The 20,046-nt window shown below is 43.5% G+C and overlaps 1 protein-coding gene across 5 annotated transcripts in view; it reads left to right on the forward strand.

The window, feature by feature from the left end:
- The first annotated feature begins 261 nt into the window (after positions 1-261).
- Positions 262-20,046, forward strand: part of LOC137380261 (uncharacterized) — a 75,531-nt gene continuing 55,746 nt past the window's right edge. For 2 of the 5 annotated variants that reach the window (XM_068052137.1, XM_068052140.1), the window contains exon 1: positions 262-309. The gene's annotated coding sequence lies outside the window, so the exon portion shown is untranslated. Of the gene's footprint in view, positions 310-478; positions 567-20,046 lie in introns of those variants that run through there. The other 3 variants (XM_068052135.1, XM_068052139.1, XM_068052138.1) reach the window with 2 other exon arrangements.

Here is a 20,046-nt window from a genome sequence, read left to right on the forward strand (position 1 = left end):
AAGAAACCCTGCTACTACTAATACTAATACTAATAAACCCTACCAATAGTAATTAACCTTACCAATAGTACTAATAACTTTACCAATAGTGATAAACCTTACTTAAAAATAAAAGATAAGACTCACCAGCTACTCATTTGTTACTTGTTATTAACACTTCATATTTTTACCGTTTTTAAACTCCCAGTTGTTTAGACTCAGTCCCTAAGCAGAATACTCACCAGCCAATCACTCACGACTTTCCTGTGATGTCACCGTTTACTTTGATTTTCAAACACAGGCTCTCTTAACGCTTCTGTCTCCCGGAAGGTATTTAACCAATTCTCTTTTGAAAGTTACTACTGAATCTACTTCCACCATCCTTTTCAGGCAGTGTATTCCAGATCACAACAAATTGCTGTGTAAAATTTTTCTCTTCATGTCACCTCCGGTTCTTAAATCAGTATCATCCGGTAACTGACCCTTCTACCAGTGGAAACAGTTTCTCATTATTTACTCTATCAAAACCGTTCATGATTTTGAATACCGCTTTCAAATTTCTTAACCTTCTCTGCTCTAAGGTGTAGGTAGGTGAACCCACAACTCCCCTCTTTCTCTTAACTCTAAGGTTCGGTGCATGACTGTTCTTTTAATAGTTTATTGCAGCATTGATAAACGTATAAAGATCAGTATCATACTCACAAATACCACTTCCTTCTGAGCTGCACTCACACTGTTAACCCTCGAATTGCTGCTTCTGACAAGCTGATGCCTCTGTACTGTTGTCTTCTGCCATTACCATTGTTAAAAACACACTTTATTTTAAACTACCAAAAATAATTAAAATCACACACATGACACTGATTACTGCAAGCCCCTCCTCAAATCTGTGCATTCTTACATATTCTAATAATTTCATACATCCTGGGTTCATGAATAGTCTATTAGTATATGAAGATGTTTCGGTGGGGGGCTTACCAACATCATCAGACTTCACTCCAATGAAAGAGTCCTTTGGGATTTGCATTACCAAGGAATGTGAGGGCTAAGCCATTCACTGTGGCTCCATAGCTTGTTAGCCTGTCAGTATTATTTACAGTTCTATGGCAGTTCACAGAAATCCAATGATTGAGCCAAATCATTCAAATCTTGGATGCATGCATTTCATTGTGTGGCTTAATTGCCTCTGCCATCTGTTTAGCATATTGAAGCAGTCCCTCATTGTGTCTGTGTAAGCTTTTCAAGGTTTTTTCAGGTCCGGTTCCAAGGTCCCAAGGAATGCTGGGTGCCAGAGTTTGGCCAATTTCTGAAAATTGTCCATTACAAATGGCCTTTTTGCAGCACCTTCTTCTGGGCTTTAAAACAACAAACCCAGTTTCTCCAATCTCTGCACATAACTGAAGTCCCTCATCCCTGGTACCCATTCTAGAAAATCTCTTCGGCACTCACTCTAAAGTCTTGACATATTTCCTTAATGTGTGGTGGTCAGAATTGAACACAGTACTCAAGTTGAGGCCTAACCAGTACTTTAATAAAGCAAAGGATCCTGTATTCTGTTTAAGCAACCTTGTCAATTTATTCTTCCACCTTCAAATATTTGTGTACTTGCACCCCCATGACTCTCTTCCAGCACCCCCTTTAAAATTGTACCATTTCCTTCATATTGTCTTTCCTGATTCTTTCTGCTAAAATGTATCACTTCACACTTCTCTGCATTAAATTTCATCTGCCATGTTCCACCCATTTCTCTGGCCTCTCTATGTCCTCCTGAAGTCGGTTACCATCTTCCTCATTGTGGGATATTTCTGAGTTTCACATCTTCTATAAACTTTGAAATGATGTTCTGTATACCCAAGTCCAGGTCATTCATATATATCAAAAAGCATTGGTCCTGTTACTGGGGAACACCATGATATACTGCACCCCCAGTGAAAAACAATGGTCCGCCACTACTCTGCTTTCTGTTCTTTAGCCAATTTTGTATCCATGCTGCCATTGTCTCTTCAATCTGGTAGGCTTTAAATTTGCCAACAAGTCTATTGTGCGATCCTTTGTAAAATGCCTTTTGAAAGTCCATATACTCAGTATCAACAGCATTACCCATATCAACCCTCTCTGTAACTTAATCAAAGAGCTCAGTCAAATTAGTCAAAAACAATATCCCGTTAACAAATCTGTGCTGACTTTCATTTATATGCCCATACTTTTCCAAATGCCCTTTAATTTTGTCCTGGATTATTGTTTCTAAATGTTTATCCACCACCAACTGGTCTGCAGTTGCCAGTTTTATCCCTTTCCCCTTTTTTAAACAGGGGTGTAACACAATCGTCCAGTCCTCTGGCACTGGCCCCATATTTAAGGCTGATTGGAAGATTGTGGCCAGAGCCTCAGCTTACTTCCCCCAGTAACCTAGGATGCATCCCATCCAGGTCGAATAACTTTTCCTATTTGAGGGATGCCAACCTTTTAAGTACCTCCTTTTTATCTGCTTTTATCCTAATCAATACACCTACTACCTCCTTATTTTTTGCTACATTTTAAGAATCCTCTTCTCCAGTGAAGACAGAGAGCAATAAAGAAGGCTAATGGAATGCTATCCTTAATCCTTAATTCAACTTCTGTCTCCACATGAATATTTCCTTTTTGGTCCCTAATAAACCTCACTTCCTTTGACTCCATTTTTGTTCTTTTTATCTTTATAAAAGACTTTTGGGTTCCCTTTTATGTTGGCCCACTAATCTATTCTCCTACTCTCTCTTTGCCCCTCATTCCCTTTTACGACTATACGATCATACGAATTAGCAGCAGAAGTAGGCCATTCGGTCCCTCAAGCCTGCTCCGAATTTCAGTAAGATCATGGCTGATCTGTTTCAGTCTCGAATTCCACACTCCCATCTACCCTGGATAATCCTTGATTCCCTTTAATAACAAGGATTTATCTAGCTCCACCTTAAAAATATTCAATGACCTGGCATCCAGCACCTTCTGAGGCAGAGAATTCCAAAGTCGCACAACCCTCTGAGAGAAAACATTCTCCTCATCTCTGTCCTAAAGGGCGACCCCTAATTTTAAAACAGTGCCCCCTAGTTCTGGACTCACCCACAAGAGGAAACATCCTTTCCACATCCACCTCGTCAAGACCGTTCAGGATCTTATATACATCAATCAAGTCTCCCCTCACTCTTCTAAACTCCAATGAAAACAAGCCCAGTCTGTCCAACCTTCCCTCATAAGACAACCCACTCATTCCAGGTATCAATCTAGTAAACCTCCTCTGAACCACCTCCAACATATTTACATCCTTCCTTAAATAAGGAGACCAAAAGTGCACGCAGTGTTCGAGATGTGGTCTCACCAATGCCCTGTATAACTGAAGCATAGCATCAATACTTTAATTTTCAATTCCTCTCGTGTTAAGGATAGCATTCCATTAGCCTTCTTTATTGCTCTCTGTACCTGCATATTAACTTTTAGTGACTCTTGCACTAGAACACCCAGATCCCTCTGCACCTTGAAATTCTGCAGCTGTTCTCTGTTTAAGTAATACTCTGCTTTTTTATTCTTCTTGCCAAAGTGATCAACTTCACATTTTCGCACATTATATTCCATCTGCCAGATTTTTGCCCACTCACTCAACTTATCTTTATCGATCCCCAAGCTCCTTATGTCCTCTTCCCAACATACATTCCTACCTATCTTTGTGTCATCTGCAAATTTAGCTACCATGCCTTCGCTCCCCTATCTCAGTCATTGATATAAATTGTAAAAAGTTGAGGCCCCAGCACAGACCCCTGCGGGATTCCACTCATTACATCCTGCCAAACAGAAAAGGACCCATTTATGCATACTATCTGTTTTTTGCCAGCCAGCCAATCTTCTATCCATGCTACCCACTACACCTTGATCTCCTACTTTGCACAATAACCTTTCATGTGGCACCTTGAGAAATGCCTTCTGGAAATCCAAGTACAGTATGTCAACGGGCACCCCTTTATCCACAGTGCATGTTAATCCTTCAAAGAACTCCAATAAATTAGTTAAACATGATTTCCCTCCCACAAAACCATGCTGACAATTCCCGATTACCTTGAGTTTTTCTAAGTGCCCAGCTATAGCCTCCTTAATGATCAATTCTAACACCTACCCCATGACAGACGTCAAGCTAATTGGCCTATAGTTACCTGTTTTCTGCCTCCCCCCCTTCTTGAATAGAGGGGTTATATTTGCTACTTTCCAGTCAGATGGAACCTTTCCAGAATCTAGAGAATTTTGAAAAATTAACACCAATGCATCTACTACGTCATTAGCCACCTCTTTTAGGACCCTAGGATGAAGCCCATCAGGACCCGGGGATTAGTAAGCCCGCAGCTCCATTAGTTTGGTCAGTACCGCTTCCCTGGTGATTGTAATTTTACCAAGTTGCACTCTTCCTTCCACCTCCTGATTATAGCTATTACTGGAATGTTTTTTGTATCCTCTATAGTGAAGACAGAAGCAAAATATTTGTTCATTTCATCTGCCATTTCCTTATTATCTACTATTAACTTCCCATTCTCACTCTCTAGAGGACCAACACTCACTTTACTGATTCTTTTCCTTTTTAAATACCTGTCGAAACTCTTGCTATCTGTTTTTACATTTCCAGCTAGCTTCCTCTCATACTCTAATTCCTTTCTCCTGATTAACCTTTTAGTCATTCTCTGCCTTTCTGATATTCTGACCAATCATCTGACCTGCCACTCATCTTAGCACAACTTTCCTTAACTTCTTTAGTTAACCACAGATGGTGGTAGGAATATAATTATTCTGAGTATCCTTAAATATCCCCTTAAATGTCTGCCACTGCTTCTCTATTGATCTGTCTCCTAGTCTAGTAACCCAGTTCACTTCAGCTCGCTGAATTTTCATGCCCACATAGTTGCCCTTATTTAAGTTTAAAGGACTAGTCTTAGACCCACACTTCTCTCTTTCAAACTGGATGCAAAATTCAATCATTTTGTGGTCGCTGCTACCGAGAGGTGCCTTTACTCTGAGGTCATTAATTATCGATTTCCTGTCTACTTTTGATATTCAGCTTGTTTCTCGACTGTATGGTGAACCTTACTTTTGTCCTTTCACTGTTTCGTTTTAAACTTTATATTTTTAGGTATCCAGAGAGCTCTGCATGCCAAAGGATAGCTTTGGATGCCTTTCCTTTTCCCTTCCATGAGGAAGAGGAAAAAGGAGAAAAAAAGTGAAAGGAGGCATGTAAAGTATAAATGCAGATGTAAAGAAGGGTTGCATTTATATAGCAACTTTATCACTGTCTCAGAACACTTCACATATCGTGAATTACTTTGGAATGCAGTAACTCTGATAATTATTCAAACATAGCTGCCATATCGCATAGAGCACTATCTCACAAAAAGCTAAAAGATGAATGACCAGTTAATCTGTTTTCAGTGCTTTTGGTTGAGGGTTGAGTGTTGGCCAGGACACCACAAGAATTTCCTACTCTTCTTTACCGATATAAAATAAAACATAATTGGAAATGGGGAAATGGCAGAGAAATGGAATTAGGGCATTTAGTTAACATAATAACATAAGGGAAAAAATTGCTATAATTCAGGTACAGGGACACACTCATGGTAGTGTGCAAACATTTCCCAGTCTCTCACCATTCAAAAAATCTTTTATATTTTACTGACCAAAGTGGATAATTTCACACTTCATCACATTGAATTCCATCTGCCATGTTCCTGCTCACTGACTATATCCCTCTGCAGCCTCTTTGTGTCCTCCTCACTGCTCATGTTCCCATCTAACTTCGTATCGTCAGCAAACTTGAATATATTACACTCAGTCCCCTCATCTAAATCATTAATATAGATTGTAAATAGCTGAGACCCAAGTACTGATCCTTGCAGTAACCCATTAGTTACAGCCTGCCAACCCACAAATGTCCCGTTTATTCCTATTTTCTGCTTTCTGTCCATTAAGCAATCCTCAATCCATGCTAATATACTGCCCTATACCATGAGTTCTAATTTTATGTAATAACCTCTTGTGTGGCACCTTATCAAATGCTTTTTGAAAATCCAAGTACACTGGGCCAGATCTTGTTTGCATCCCGAAGATGGGTTTCCCAGGGGGTACAGTTGTTCCGGGGGTGGGTCCTCCACGGGACACGGGGGTGTGTGTTGGACAATTGGGGCAGAATCGCCACGGAACCCAAAGCAGGGATTCCTGGTTCCAATTTTCCTTAGGGCGGGATAGGCCAATGACGACTTTCCCGCCCACAGGCCAATTGAGGCCCTTATGTGGTCAATTAAGGGCCTCTTCCCGCCACTGCTGGGATCTTACAGGGGAGGGGCCTCCACTGCATGGGGAGGATGTCTTGTAAAATGTGGCGAACTCCCTGCGGACTTGTTGGGGGAGGTCCCTCCTTCGTGTGCAATTTGTGTCCCACGGAGGCCCCCCCCCCACACCTTCCCCCCCCAGGAACAACTGCACCCCCTGGGAGACCCCTCCCCCTGGACCGAACACCAAGACCCCTCGCTGGGGTCTTCCGGACCGGCCCCGGCAACCCCGCCTCACCTACCTGTGATCCAGGGTTCCACCACTGGGCCTGGGTCCAAGGCCTCTGCAGTACCAGCAGTGGCCACCGTGCCCAGTGGTGCTGCTGATACTGCTGAGCTGCTGGCCCTGTAATTGGCTGGCAGCTCTTGGAGGCGGGTTCCCTGTCCCTATAAAGTCTTTAAAAAGAAGGGGATCCTGCTTCCTTAAATTTTGGCCCCAAAATACTGGAGGATCGCTCCGGGGGGTCTGAGAAAATGCAGAGGTGGGGTTCCTACTGTCTTTTCGGCCCAGTGCCAGTAGCCCTGCCCCCTGCACAAAATCCAGCCCAGTATATCCACAGGTTCCCTCTTATCCATCCTACCAGTTACATCCTCAAAAAACTCTTAACAGGTTTGTCAAACATGATTTCCCTTCTATAAATCCATGTTGACTCTGCTTAATCATATTATGATTTCCTAAGTGCCCTGGTATTATGGACAAAAGACTTGAATTCCAGGGGTGAGGTGAGAGTGACTGCCCTTGACATCAAGGCAGCATTTCATTGAGTGCTTGCATCAAGGAGCCACGTAAAATTGATGTCAATGGGAATCAGAGGGGAAACTCTCCACTGTTTAAAGGAAGATGGTTGTGATTGTTGGAGACCAATCATCTCAGTTCCAGGACATTGCTGCAGGAGTTGCTCAGGGTAATGTCCTAGACCCAACCATTTTCAGCTGCTTCATCAATGACCTTCTCTCCACCATAAGGTTAGAAAAGGGGATATTCACTGATGATTGCACAGTGTCCATTCCATTTGCAGCCCCTCAGATAATGAAGCAGCATAGACCTGGACAACATTCCAAGTGGGCAAGTAACATTCGCATCACACAAGTGCCAGGCAATGATCATCTCCAACAAGAGCAAACCTAACTTCCTTCCCTTGGCATTCAATGGCATTACCCTCGCTGAATCCCCACAATTAACATCCTAGAGGTCATCATTGACCTGAAACTTAACTGGATCATCCACATAAATACTGCGGCTGCAAGAACAGGTCAGAGGCTGGGAATTCTGCAATGAGAAACTTACCTCCTCACACCCCAAAGCCTGTCCACCATCTACAAGGACTTCCATCACCACCTTCTCAAGGGCAATTAGGGATGGGCAATAAATGCTGGTCTTGCCAGTGATGCCCACATCCCAATGAATGAATAAAATAAAAATTGCTTCTTTTTGTGCTATAATTTATACAAGTGTATCAACACTGCCTTTAGATTTTTAATATCCAATGATAAAGGCAGATGAAACCTTGATTTCAGTGTTTCATCTGAGTGATGACACCTTCAGCAATGATGCAGTCTCTCAGTTTGCATCAAAGTGCCATTTTGGTTATGCCATTACAATCAGTAAGAACAGGTGCCAGGAAAGCTCCAAGAACTTTTCCATTATTTTGATCCTCATTACTGCTGACCATTTTCCTCCCAGCTCCCCTGCTGGCTCACATCGTTAACATACGAACATACATATCCGATCATGCGAATTAGGAGCAGGAGTAGGCCACTCGGCCCTTCGAGCCTACTCCACCATTCAATAAGTTCATGGCTGAACTGATTACTCCACATTTTCACCTACCCCCGATAAGCTTCCACCCCCTTGCTGATCAAGAATCTATCTACTTCTGCCTTAAAAATATTCAAAGACTCTGCTTCTACTGCCTTTTGAGGAAGAGAGTTCCAAAGACTCAGGACCCTCTGGGAGAAAGAAATTCTCCTCATCTCTGTCTTAAATGGGCAACCCCTTATTTTTAAACAGTGACCCCTAGTTCGAGATTCTCCCACAAGGGGAAACATCCTTTCCACATCCACCCTGTCAAGACCCCTCAGGATGTTTCAATCAGGTCGCCTCTTACTCTTCTAAATACCAGCGGATACAAGCCTAGCCTGTCCAACCTTTCCTCATAAGACAACCTGCCTATTCCAGGTATTAGTCTAAAAAACTGCCTCCAACGCATTTACATCCTTCCTTAAATAAGGAGACTGGTACTGTACACTGTACTCCAGATGTGGTCTCACCAATGCCCTGTATAGCTGAAGCATAACCTCCCTACTTTTGTATTCAATTCCTCTTGCAGTAAACAATAACATTCTATTAGCTTTCCTAATTACTTGCTGTAACTGCATACTAACATTTTGTGATTCATGCACTCGGACACCCAGATCCCTCTGCGTCTCAGAGCTCTGCAACCTCTCACCACTACCCTCTGGTACTGTCCCCTCCCTTTCAAACCACCTCCTCTAAAAATGCACCCTTGATAACTTCGTCCTTGCAAAGTACCACCCCATTTCCAACACCCTTTCCTGTCCAAGGTCCTTTGAACATGTTAATAAAAGCAAAATACTGCAGATGCTGGAAATCTGAAATAAAAACAAGAAATGCTGGAAATACTCAGCAGGTCTGGCAGCATCTGTGGAGAGAGAAGCAGAGTTAACATTTCAGGTCAGTGACCCTTCATCAGAACTGTTCTGAAGAAGGGTCACTGACCTGAAACGCTAACTCTGCTTCTCTCTCCAGAGATGCTGCCAGACCTGCTGAGTATTTCCAGCATTTCTTGTTTTTATTGCCTTTGAACATGTTGTTGGCTCCCAAATCCACAAAAAGTCCACTTTTCTAGCAACTCCACGTTTAAATCTCTCCAATCAGGTTTCACCCCTTGCCACTATACTGAACAAGCCCTTATCAAAGTCACAAATAACATCCTACATGATTGAAAATGTGATGCACTATCATTTCTCATGCTCCTCGACCTGTTTACAGCCATTGACATGTTTGACCACACTATCCTCTCCCAACGCTTTGCCTCCATTGTCCAGCTGAGTGGGACTGCTCTCGCCTGGTTCCATTCTTATCTGTCCAGTGAATATCCTGCAATGGCTTCTCTTCCTGCTCTCACACCATTAACTCCGAAGTTCCTCAAGGATCTAATCTCGGCCCCTCTCTAGTTCTCATCTACATGCTGCCGATTAGTGACATGTTCCAAAAACATGTCTGATTTCACATGTTTGCTGATGACACCCACCTCTACCTCACCATCATCTCTCTCCACCCCTCTGATTTGACATGTTGCTTGTCTGACATCTAGTACTGGATGAGCAGAAATTTGCTCATATTAAATATTAGGAAGTCCAAAGTCATTGGCTTTGACCACAAACACTGTTCCCTAGATGCAGGTTCCATTCCAATCCCAGCCACTGTCCGAGGTTGTACCAGGCTATTTCCAATGGCAACTTCCTATTTGATCCTGAGCTGAACTTTCTGCCCCATATCCTCTCCATCATTAAGACCGCCTACTTCCACCCTCGTAATATTATTCATCTCTGCCACTGCCTCATCCCACCTGCTACTGAAACACTTATTCATGCCTTTGTTACCTCCGGACTTGACTATTCCAATGCTCTTTGACTGGCTACCTATCTTCAACCCTCCGTAAAGTTGAGGTCATCCAAAACCCTGTTGCCTGTATCCTAACTCTAGCCAAGTCCCATTTGCTGACCTATATTGGCTCCTGGCCCTTCTGTTCAAATCCCTCCCTGGCCTCATGCCTCACTAGCTGTGTAACCACCTACAACCATACAACTCTCCAAGAGCTCTGTGTTCCTCCAATTCAAGCCTCTTGTGCACACCCCGATTTCCTTCACCATTGGCAGCTGTGCCTTCAGTTGTCTAGGCCCTAAGCCCTGCAGTTCCCTCAGTAAACCTCTTCGCTTCTCTTTTCTCCTTTAAACTGGTACAGGTTTTGCTTCCCTGTCCTAATATCTCTTTCAGCGGCACACTGTCAAACCTTGTCTGATATCGCTCCTGTGAAATGTTTTACTACTTCAAAGGAGTTGTCTAAATGCAGGTGGTTGTTGTTATGGCTGCCTTTACATTGGTGCATTGCAGGACTGGATATTATTTTTGTATCTTAGTGATTCAGAACCAGACACTAACTCCAGACCGTTTGTGTTTCGCCCTTACAGTACATTATGGCCCATGCTCACCTTTTTAATTATTTGTTTTTTTCACCCAATTTTACATTGGTTTGCTGACATTGTGATGTTTGATTGTATGACCATGGTAAGAATAATTTTTTTTTTGCAGTGCCTGCTTGTTCGGCTGTTGTGAACTCAGGTGGTGCTAACTGGTCACTCTATTAGGTTGGTTGTCAGGTGGGCCTCTCGTTCGATTGTCTATCACCTGCCATTGATGACAATATTGATTAAGGGGAGATGGTGGCATAGTGATAATGTTACCGAACTAGTAATCTAGAGGCCCAGCCTAATACCCTGTGGACACAGGTTCAAATCCCACCATGGCAGCTGGTGGAATTTAAATTCAATTAATTAATAAATATCTGGAATTGAAAGCTAGTCTATCACTGGGTTGTTGTAAAAACCCATCTGGTTCACTAATGTCCTTTAAGGAAGGAAATCTGCTGTCCTTACCTGGTCTGGCCTACATATGACTCTAGACGCACAGCAATGGGGTTGACTCTTAACTGCCCTCTGAAATGGCCTAGCAAGACACTCAGTTGTCAAAGGCAATTAGGGATAGGCAATAAATGCTGGCCTTTCCAGCAATGCCTGTATCCTATGAAAGAAAAAAAGGACTGAAATTAAAGCGTTCAGGTGGGAAAAATGAGCCCAAGATAAGCACCTTAAATTTACAATGAGGAAATGCAGTTTGGGGAAGTGGAGTCCCACGATGATATCAACACTAAGTGATTTGTATATTTTGAAGAGAAAAATCAATGAATTTTTAGAATGGGGGATAAAATCCTTTCAGAACACGCTTATAAACAAAAACAATGGTTTACAAACTGTTCTGTGAGAAATCCCCTGCAAACACAACACTCTCTGGGACATATATTAACATGCTCTTAAAATTCTCCTAATATTAACAGACTCCTGTGACTCCAGAAAATGCAGACATTCCAAGTGACCCACCCGAAAATAATGACACATTCCCATGGGCTCCCATTAAAAGGACACACAGCTCGGGACTTCTTCACAGCTGAGGCAGTGTCAGAGGTGGCTCAGTGGTGGGATTCTTGCCTCTGAGACAGAAAGTTGAGGCATCAATCCCACTCCAGAGACTTCAGCACATAATCTGAGACCTCGGGCTGGATTTTATGGATCCCCCTGAGAGGTGGGTCAGCCCATAGAATTGCGACAGGAGGCAGGGGGTGGAGGACCTATCGCTAAGTGATTTTACCGGGGCTGGGAAAGGCCGATGATGGACTGCCCGTCCAGAGGCCAACTGAGACCCTTTAAGTGGCCTATTACCGGCCACTTAAGGGCTTCTTCTATCTGGCACTGGGAGTTAACCAGCTGCAGGGGGTGCCTCGGCCACATGGGGAGGTTGCCCAGTAATACGAGGCGCCCTCTCTGCGGGCTTGGCGAGGGGGGGGGGGGGTCCCCGACTCCATGGGCAATCTGTGGTGCAAGGAGGACTCTCATTGGGAAAAACTCCAGCTCCCTGGACCCCCACGTCCTTCACTTCATGCCCACCCACCCCCTTGCCAGGGCCTTCCGGGCTAACTCCGGTGACCCCTTTTAATTTACCTGAGGTCCGGGTTTACATCGTGGGCCTCAGTCCAAGACTCTGCAGTTCCAGCAGTGGCCACCATTCCTTGAGGTGCTGCCGATACTGCTGAGCTGCTGGGCCTGCGATTGTTCAGCAGCTCTTGGAGACGGGATCCCCGTCTTTAAAGGGCCGGGGATTCTGACGCCGGGCACTTAAGTGCCGGAACAATGCAAGATCGTGTCGGCGGTGGGGTGGGGTGGGGTGTGGGGCTCGGAAAGTTCCTGCCACAAAATCCAGGCCAAAAGAACTCTTGACACTGTTCAAGCAAGATCACTTCCTGGCGTCATAGACAATATTTATCTCTCAATCGGCACCTAAAACAGATAATATGGTCATTATCACATTGCTGTTTGTGGGAGCTTGCTGTGTGCAAATTGGCTCCTGTGTTTCCTACATTACAGCAATGACTACACTTCAAAAGTATTTAATTGGTCGTAAAGCATTTTGGGGTGTCCTGATGCCATGAAAGGTGCCATGTAAATGTAGGTTCTTTTCTTTAATCATTAAAAGCCACTTGACTACTGATGAATATAGCTACAATAATTCTTTGGCAGACCCCCAAAACTACTTAGAGAGAATCAATATTATTCAAATGGCCCGTAGCAACACTTTTTCAGCCACCCTGATACAATGATCGAGCTTGATGAATTAGGGCTGAGCAAAATTCTGTGCATCTGAATAAAGAATTACTAGCAAGCTAGTTGTTCTAATGAAATATTGATCGAGTGAATTGATGTCTCCTTAGTATGTTGAGGTTTTTTTTTTTCGCTCTGTGACAGAATTTGGATTTTCCCAGTGCCTTCTGATTGACCAGATCTGTTTGTACCTCTCAGCTGGGTGTTTTTCTATTGTGGAAAGGAAAACTGTTTGGGCATTTGGACTAATCTTGGGCTGGAATTTTATGCCCTCCGCACCACCCTGGGAATGGGCTGGGAGGTGGGGGACGGGGGGCATAAAATAAGATGGGATGGTGATGCGTTCCTGTCGCCAGCCTGCCATCTCTTGTAAAGTACGAGTGGTGGGGGAGGTGGTGGGGGGCCTGCCTACCCTTCGGCCAATTGAGGTTTGTAAGTGGCCAATCCTGTTCCCCAAATCTATCCCCTTAACCTGACAAATTTATTGCCCTCAAGTGCCCATCTAATTTCCTTTTGAAATCATTCATCATCTCCACTTCCACCACCCTTGAAGACAGCAAGTTCCAGGTCATTACCACCCGCTGCGTAAAAAAAGTTCTTCCTCACATCCGCCATGCAACTCTTGCCCAAAATTTTAAATCTGTATCCCCTAGTCCTTGTACCATCAGGCGATGGGAACAGCTTTTCTTTTTCAAACTTATCTAAACCTGTCATGATCTTGTACACCTCTATCAAATTTCCCCTCAATCTCCTTTGCTCTAAGAACAACATCAGCTTGTCCAACCTAAGCTTATAGCTAAAATCCCTCATCCCTGGAACCATTCTGGTAAATCTCCTCGCCACCCTCACAAGGACCCTCACATCCTTCTGAAAGTGTGGTCACCAGAACTGGATGTAATACTCAAGTTTTGGCCTAACCAGAGCATAACCTCCCTGCTTTTGTACTCAATTCCTCCATTTATGAAGCCCAAGATCCCATATGTTTTGCTAACTACTCTATCAATATGTCCTACTGCTTTAAAAGATCTATGCACAAGACCCCCAGGTCCCTGTACATTCTTTAGAACTGTGCCATTTAGTCTATATGCCTCTTCTTATTCCTTCTACAAAAATGCATCACCTCACATTTATCTGTATTAAATTCCATCTGACACTTGTCAGTCCATTCTACTAGTCCAACTGCACGAGTTGCCGAGTTCATAAGTTCAGTGAATACTGATTCATGCAATGGTGGAGGGTCTAGATCGCTACCACAGTCTACTGCAAAACTACCTTCACTGGTTAATACACGCGTTGGGATTCTTACAGTTCCACGTACTATAAGATTGGCCTTATCAGCAACCCCATAAATAGGGCCTGAGCCAGTTGCTCACTATGCAAGCTTGATGCTGAAATAGGGCGAATCAAAGACATCCTGCGTGACAATGACTACCATGATCAGATCATTTCTCGCTGGATATCGCGCAAATTTATGAATGGGCCTAAGGCCACCATTTTCGGCCCTGAAAAAATACCCAATCTACCTCAAATTACCCTGGAAGGGTAATGTATGCCAAATATTTGAGCAACAGGTGAAGCTAGCTGTTTCACGCTGCTACTATGCAGTAGCAACACGTGTGGTGTTCGCCACTAACAGGATGTGCTGTCAAGCCAAAAGATGTCCTACCTATCACACAAATGAGTAATGTGATATATGAATTCCAATGCCAGTGTGATGTATATAGGCCGTACATCCCAAAACCTAGCAGATCATATCAAACTTGTCCCGTGTGCTGTTCGCAACGAGCAAGGTACAGGCCGTACTCAACCAGCCCATTCTTGCAAAACTCAAAACACAGTGTCCAACATTAGATGTGATTCGGTGAATGGACAACATTTGCTAAATAATCCTCAGTGTGCTAAGAATTACACTAACAACCAATTTCAGATTGTCATTAGGGCTCGCATTTGCTCGTACTGGAAGCTACATATATGAATACACAGGGCCCTGTTCTTTGCAAACAGAAAGAATATGTACAAACATTGCACCTGTTTCAGCTAAACAAAATAAGTGACAGCCATTCGCTGGTTCATTCCTCAGGGCAATGCCTTGACCAATCAGAGTCAAGTTGCCTGGTTTAAATTTCAAATAATGTTGAGGACTCCCAGGGCAACTCCCTCCCGACTGCATACCACTGTGCCACCACCTCTGGTCCTGTCCTGTTCCACCGGCAGGACAGACCCAGGGATGGTGGTGGTGGTGTCAGGGACATTGCCTGTAAGGTATGATTCCATTAGTATGACTATGTCAGGCTGTTGCTTGAGTAGTTTGTGAGACAGCTCTCCCAATTTTTGCACAAGCCGCCAGATGTTAGTAAGGAGGACCTTGCAGGGTCAACAGGGCTGGGTTTGCCATTGTTGTTTCCAGTGTCTAGGTCTGGCTGGCCCATCCGGTTTCATTCCTTCTCTTACACTTTGTAGGGGTCATTTCAGAGGGCAGTTAAGAGTCAACCACATTGCTGTGGGTCTGGAGTCATGTGTGGGCCAGACTAGGTAAAGACAGCAGAGAGAGAGCAGCGGAGCAGAACGGATAGTTAAAAAGCATGCCAAAAGATCAGAGGCTGGAGAGAGAGAGCAGCGGGAGCAGAGCGGACATTTAAGAAGTGCGCTGGGGGGCTGGAGACTGGAGAGAGAGAAGCAGGAGCAGAGCGGAGATTTAAAAAGTGCGCCGGGGGATCGGAGGCTGGAGAGAAATAGAGAGAGTAGCGGGAGCAGAGTGAGATTTAAATAGCGCGCTGGAGGGATCGGAGGCCATAGAGAGAGTGCGGTGGCAGCAGATTAGGGGGAAAAAAAAATCAAAAAGTGACATTACATTCAATGGAGAGAGCAGGGAAACAGAAAGTCAGCTGAGCGAGTATACCAGTAATTATCTACATCAATCAAATATGAAATAAGAGTTGAGCAATTCATTCGTTTATCAACCAAAAACTAAAGCGGATTTTATAATTTAGCATACAGGTTTTTTTTTTAATTTGTTTGTGGGAATCGCCGGCTAGACCAGCATTTATTGCCCATCCTTAATTGCCCTTGAACTGAATGGCTTTTTAGGCCATTTCAGAGGGCATTTTTAAGAGTCAACCACATTGCTGTGTGTCTGGAGTCACATGTAGGCCAGACCAGGTAAGGACGGCAGATTTTTCCTTCCCTAAAGGACATTAGTGAACCAGTTGGGTTTTTAACAATAAATCGACAGTGGTTTCATGATCACCATTAGCCTAGCTCTTTAATTCCCAGATTAATTGAATCTCAAATGTCACCATCTGCCACAGTGAGATTTGAGCCCATGTCCCATAGCAGTAGTCTGGGTCTCTGGGTTACTAGTGCAGTGATATTACCACTATGACACTGCCTACCCTGACTGAGAGAGAGTGAGACAGAGAGATCAGCAGGGAGTGTATTCGTTCAAATTAGGACAACTTAATACATAAGCTGTAGTATTATTAGGGCTTATCAGTATTCGTAAGATTTACTAAAAGAACTAAGGTTTATTAGTATTAGCAAAGCTTTATTAGCATTGGTAATGTTTATTACTAGTCGGAAGGTTTACTTATCTGTGCAATCAAGAGAATTATAACTTTAGTTGAAGGTGGTACTAGCATTTAATAAGCACAGTAAATTCTACTATACATAGGAATTATTCTGTTAATTAAGAAAGTAATTGAAGTAAATTAACATAGCATAAGTAACAAAGGCAGGACAGGTGTCATGTTGCAGCTGTGGTGTGTGGGAGCTCCTGGATGCCATGGCGATCCAGGAAAAACACATCTGCAGAAAGTGTAAGCAGCTAGAGGAATTCCAGATCAGGATTATTGATCTGGAAGCCGAACTGCAAACTTTGTGCAACATAAGGGAGGGGACATTTCCTGGACATTTTGTTCCAGAGGATGGTCCCACCTCTTAGAACAGGGTCATCTGTTTTGGTCAGTAGTGAAGGACAGGAGGATGTGACCGTGAGTGAGGCAGGTAACGGGACCGAACAGACAGTAGTGGAGGAGCCTCAGACTTTGCAATTGTCAAACAGGTTTGAGGTGCTCTCAACCTGTGTGGATGAAAGCGAGGTCTGCAAGGAGGATGAGCAGACTGGCCATGGCACTGTGGTACAGGAAGTCATTCAAGTTGGGGAAGCTTAAAGGAATGTAGGGGTTGTAGGTGATAGTATAATGAGGGGGATTGACTGTTCTGTGCAGCCGAGAGCATGAGTCCAGAAGCCTGTGTTGCCTACCCGATGCCAGGGTTCAGGACATCTGCTCATGGCTGGACAGGGATGTGGAGGGGAGAGTGAAGATCCAGTTGTCATAGTCCATGTAGGTACCAACGACATAGGTAGGACTAGGAAAGAGATTCAGCTTAGACAGTATGAGGAGCTGGGCACCAAATTGAAGAGCAGAATCTCAAAGGTAATAATCTCTGGACACGTGCCAATTGGCAGAGTGCACATAAGATTAGTGAAATGAATACATGGCTCAAAGACTGGTGTGGGGGAAGTGGGTTTCGGTTCGTAGGGCACTGGCATCAGTACTGGGGAAAGTGGGGGCTGTACCATTGCGACGTTCTGCACCTGAATTGTGCTGAGACCAGTCTTCTAGCAAACTGTATAACTAGGGGGAAGAGGGATCAAGCTTGGGTAGATGTAGCAAATCAAGGGGTAGAGTCAAGGCAGGAGCAGAATAGTAAAATAGTAATATGGGAAATGAAGGCCAGAGAATGGCAGGAAGGGACAGAGAGAAAAAACCTAAGATCACACCAACAGTCACGACTAGATGTTACAAAGATAACAAAAAGACAAAACTAAAGGCTGTGTATCTGAACGCATATAGCATTAATTAGACGAACTGATAGCGCACGTTGAAGTAAATAAATATGATCTGATAGCCATTACGGAGACATGACTGCAGAACAACAAGGATTGGGTCCTGAATATTGAGGGGTATATGACATTCAAGAAGAATAGGAAGCTAGGTAAAGGTGGAGGGGTAGCACTATTAATCAAGGATAGGATTGCTGCAATAGTTAGAGATGACCTTGGTTCAGGAGATTAGGATGTAGAATCAGTTTGGGTGGAGATGAGGAAATAAATCATTAGTGGGAGTGGTTTACAGGCCCCCTAACAGTAATCACAATGTGGAACAAAGTATACAAGAAAAAATATTGAGTGCTTGTATTAAAGGGATGGCAATAGTCATGGGTGATTTTAATCTACATATAAACTGGAAAAATCAGATTGGCAATAATAGCCTGGATGAGGAGTTCATAGAATGCTTTTGAGATAGTTTCTTAGAGCAGCATGTCCTGGAACCAACCAGAGAGCAGGTTATATTAGACTTGGTATTGTGTAATGTGACAGGATTAATTAATGACCTCAGAGTAAAGGCACCTCTAGGTAGCAGTGACCACAATATGATTGAATTTTACATCCATTTTGAAAGAGAGAAGAGTGGGTCAAAGACTAGTATTTTAAACTTAAATATGTGGGCATGAAAACTGAGCCAGCTAAAGTGAACCGGGTTACTAGGCTAGGAGATAAATCAATAGAGAAGCAATGGCAGATATTTCAGGGGATATTTCAGAATACTCAGAATAATTATATTCCTATTATAAAGAAAAATTCTACCATCCATGGTTAAAGAAGTTATGGAAAGCATCAAACTTGAGGAAAAAGCATATAATTGTGCAATGATGAGTGGCAGGTCAGATGATTGGTCAGAATATAAAGAACAGCAGAGAATGACTAAAAGGTTAATCAAGAGCAAGAAATTAGAGTGTGAGAGGAAGCTAGCTAGAAATGTAAAAACAGATAGCAAGAGTTTCGACAGGTATTTAAAAAGGAAAAGAATAAGTAAAGTGAGTGTTGGTCCTCTAGAGAGTGAGAATGGGGAGTTAATAGTAGATAATAAGGAAATGGCAGATGAAATGAACAAATATTTTGCATCTATTTTCATTATAGAGGATACAAAAAACATTCCAGTAATAGCTGTAAATCAGGAGGTGGAAGGAAGAGAGGATCTTGGTGAAATTACAATCACCAGGGAAACTGTACTCAACAAACTGATGGAGCTGCGGGCTGACAAGTCACTGAGTCCTGATGGGCTTCATCCTAGGGTCTGAAAAGAGGTGGCTAATGAGGTAGTAGATGCACTGGTGTTAATTTTTCAAAATTCGCTAAATTCTGGAAAGGTTCCATCAGACTGGAAAGTAGCAAATATAACCCCTCTATTCAAGAAGTGGGGGGAGGCAGAAAACAGGTAACTATAGGCCAGTTAGCTTGACGTCTGTCGTGGGGAAGGTGTTGCAATCAATCATTAAGGAGGTTATAGCTGGGCACTTAGAAAAACTCAAGGTAATCAGGAATAGTCAGCATGGTTTTGTGAAAGGGAAATCATGTTTAACCAATTAATTGGAGTTCTTTGAAGGAGTAACATGCACTGTGGATAAAGGGGTGCCCGTTGACGTACTGTACTTGGATTTCCAGAAGGCATTTCACAAGATGCCACATAAAAAGCTTATTGTGCAAAGTAGGAGCTCAAGGTGTAGTGAGTAACATATTAGAATGGATAGAAGATTGGCTGGCTGGCAGAAAACAGAGAGTATGCATATATGGGTCATTTTCTGATTGGCAGGATGTGACGGGTGGAGTCCCACAGGGGTTTGTGCTGGGGCCTCAACTTTTTTACCATTTATATCAATGACTTAGATGAGGGGAGCGATGGCATGGTAGCTAAATTTGCAGATAACACAAAGATAGGTAGGTAAATATGTTGTGAAGAGGACATAAGGAGGTTGCAGATCGATGTAGGTACGTTGAGTGAGTGGGCAAAAATCTGGCAGATGGCGTATAATGTAGGAAAATGTGAAGTTCACTTTGGCAGGAAGATTAAAAAAGCAGGTATTTCTTAAACAGAGAATGACTACAGAATTCCGAGGTGCAGAAGGATCTGGGTGTTCTAGTGCATGAGTGACAAAAAGTTAGTATGCAGGTCCAGCAAGTAATACAGAAGGCTAATGGAATGCTGTTCTTTATTACGAGAGGAATTGAAAATAAAAGTAAGGATGTTATGCTTCAGTTATACAGGACATTAGTGAGACCATGGGCTGGATTCTATAGGCCTGCCACTGAATTAGGCGGCGGACAAAAAACATGGCATCCTGCACACACGGGGCACAGGTCGTGGAGCCGACGTGATTCCAAGCTCATTAGCATGGCCGGGGCAGCCGACCCCCCCCCCACCCCTCCAAC

This window comes from Heterodontus francisci, chromosome 19 (genome assembly GCF_036365525.1).
Source record: "Heterodontus francisci isolate sHetFra1 chromosome 19, sHetFra1.hap1, whole genome shotgun sequence".
In the NCBI taxonomy this organism is placed as follows: Eukaryota; Metazoa; Chordata; class Chondrichthyes; order Heterodontiformes; family Heterodontidae; genus Heterodontus; species Heterodontus francisci.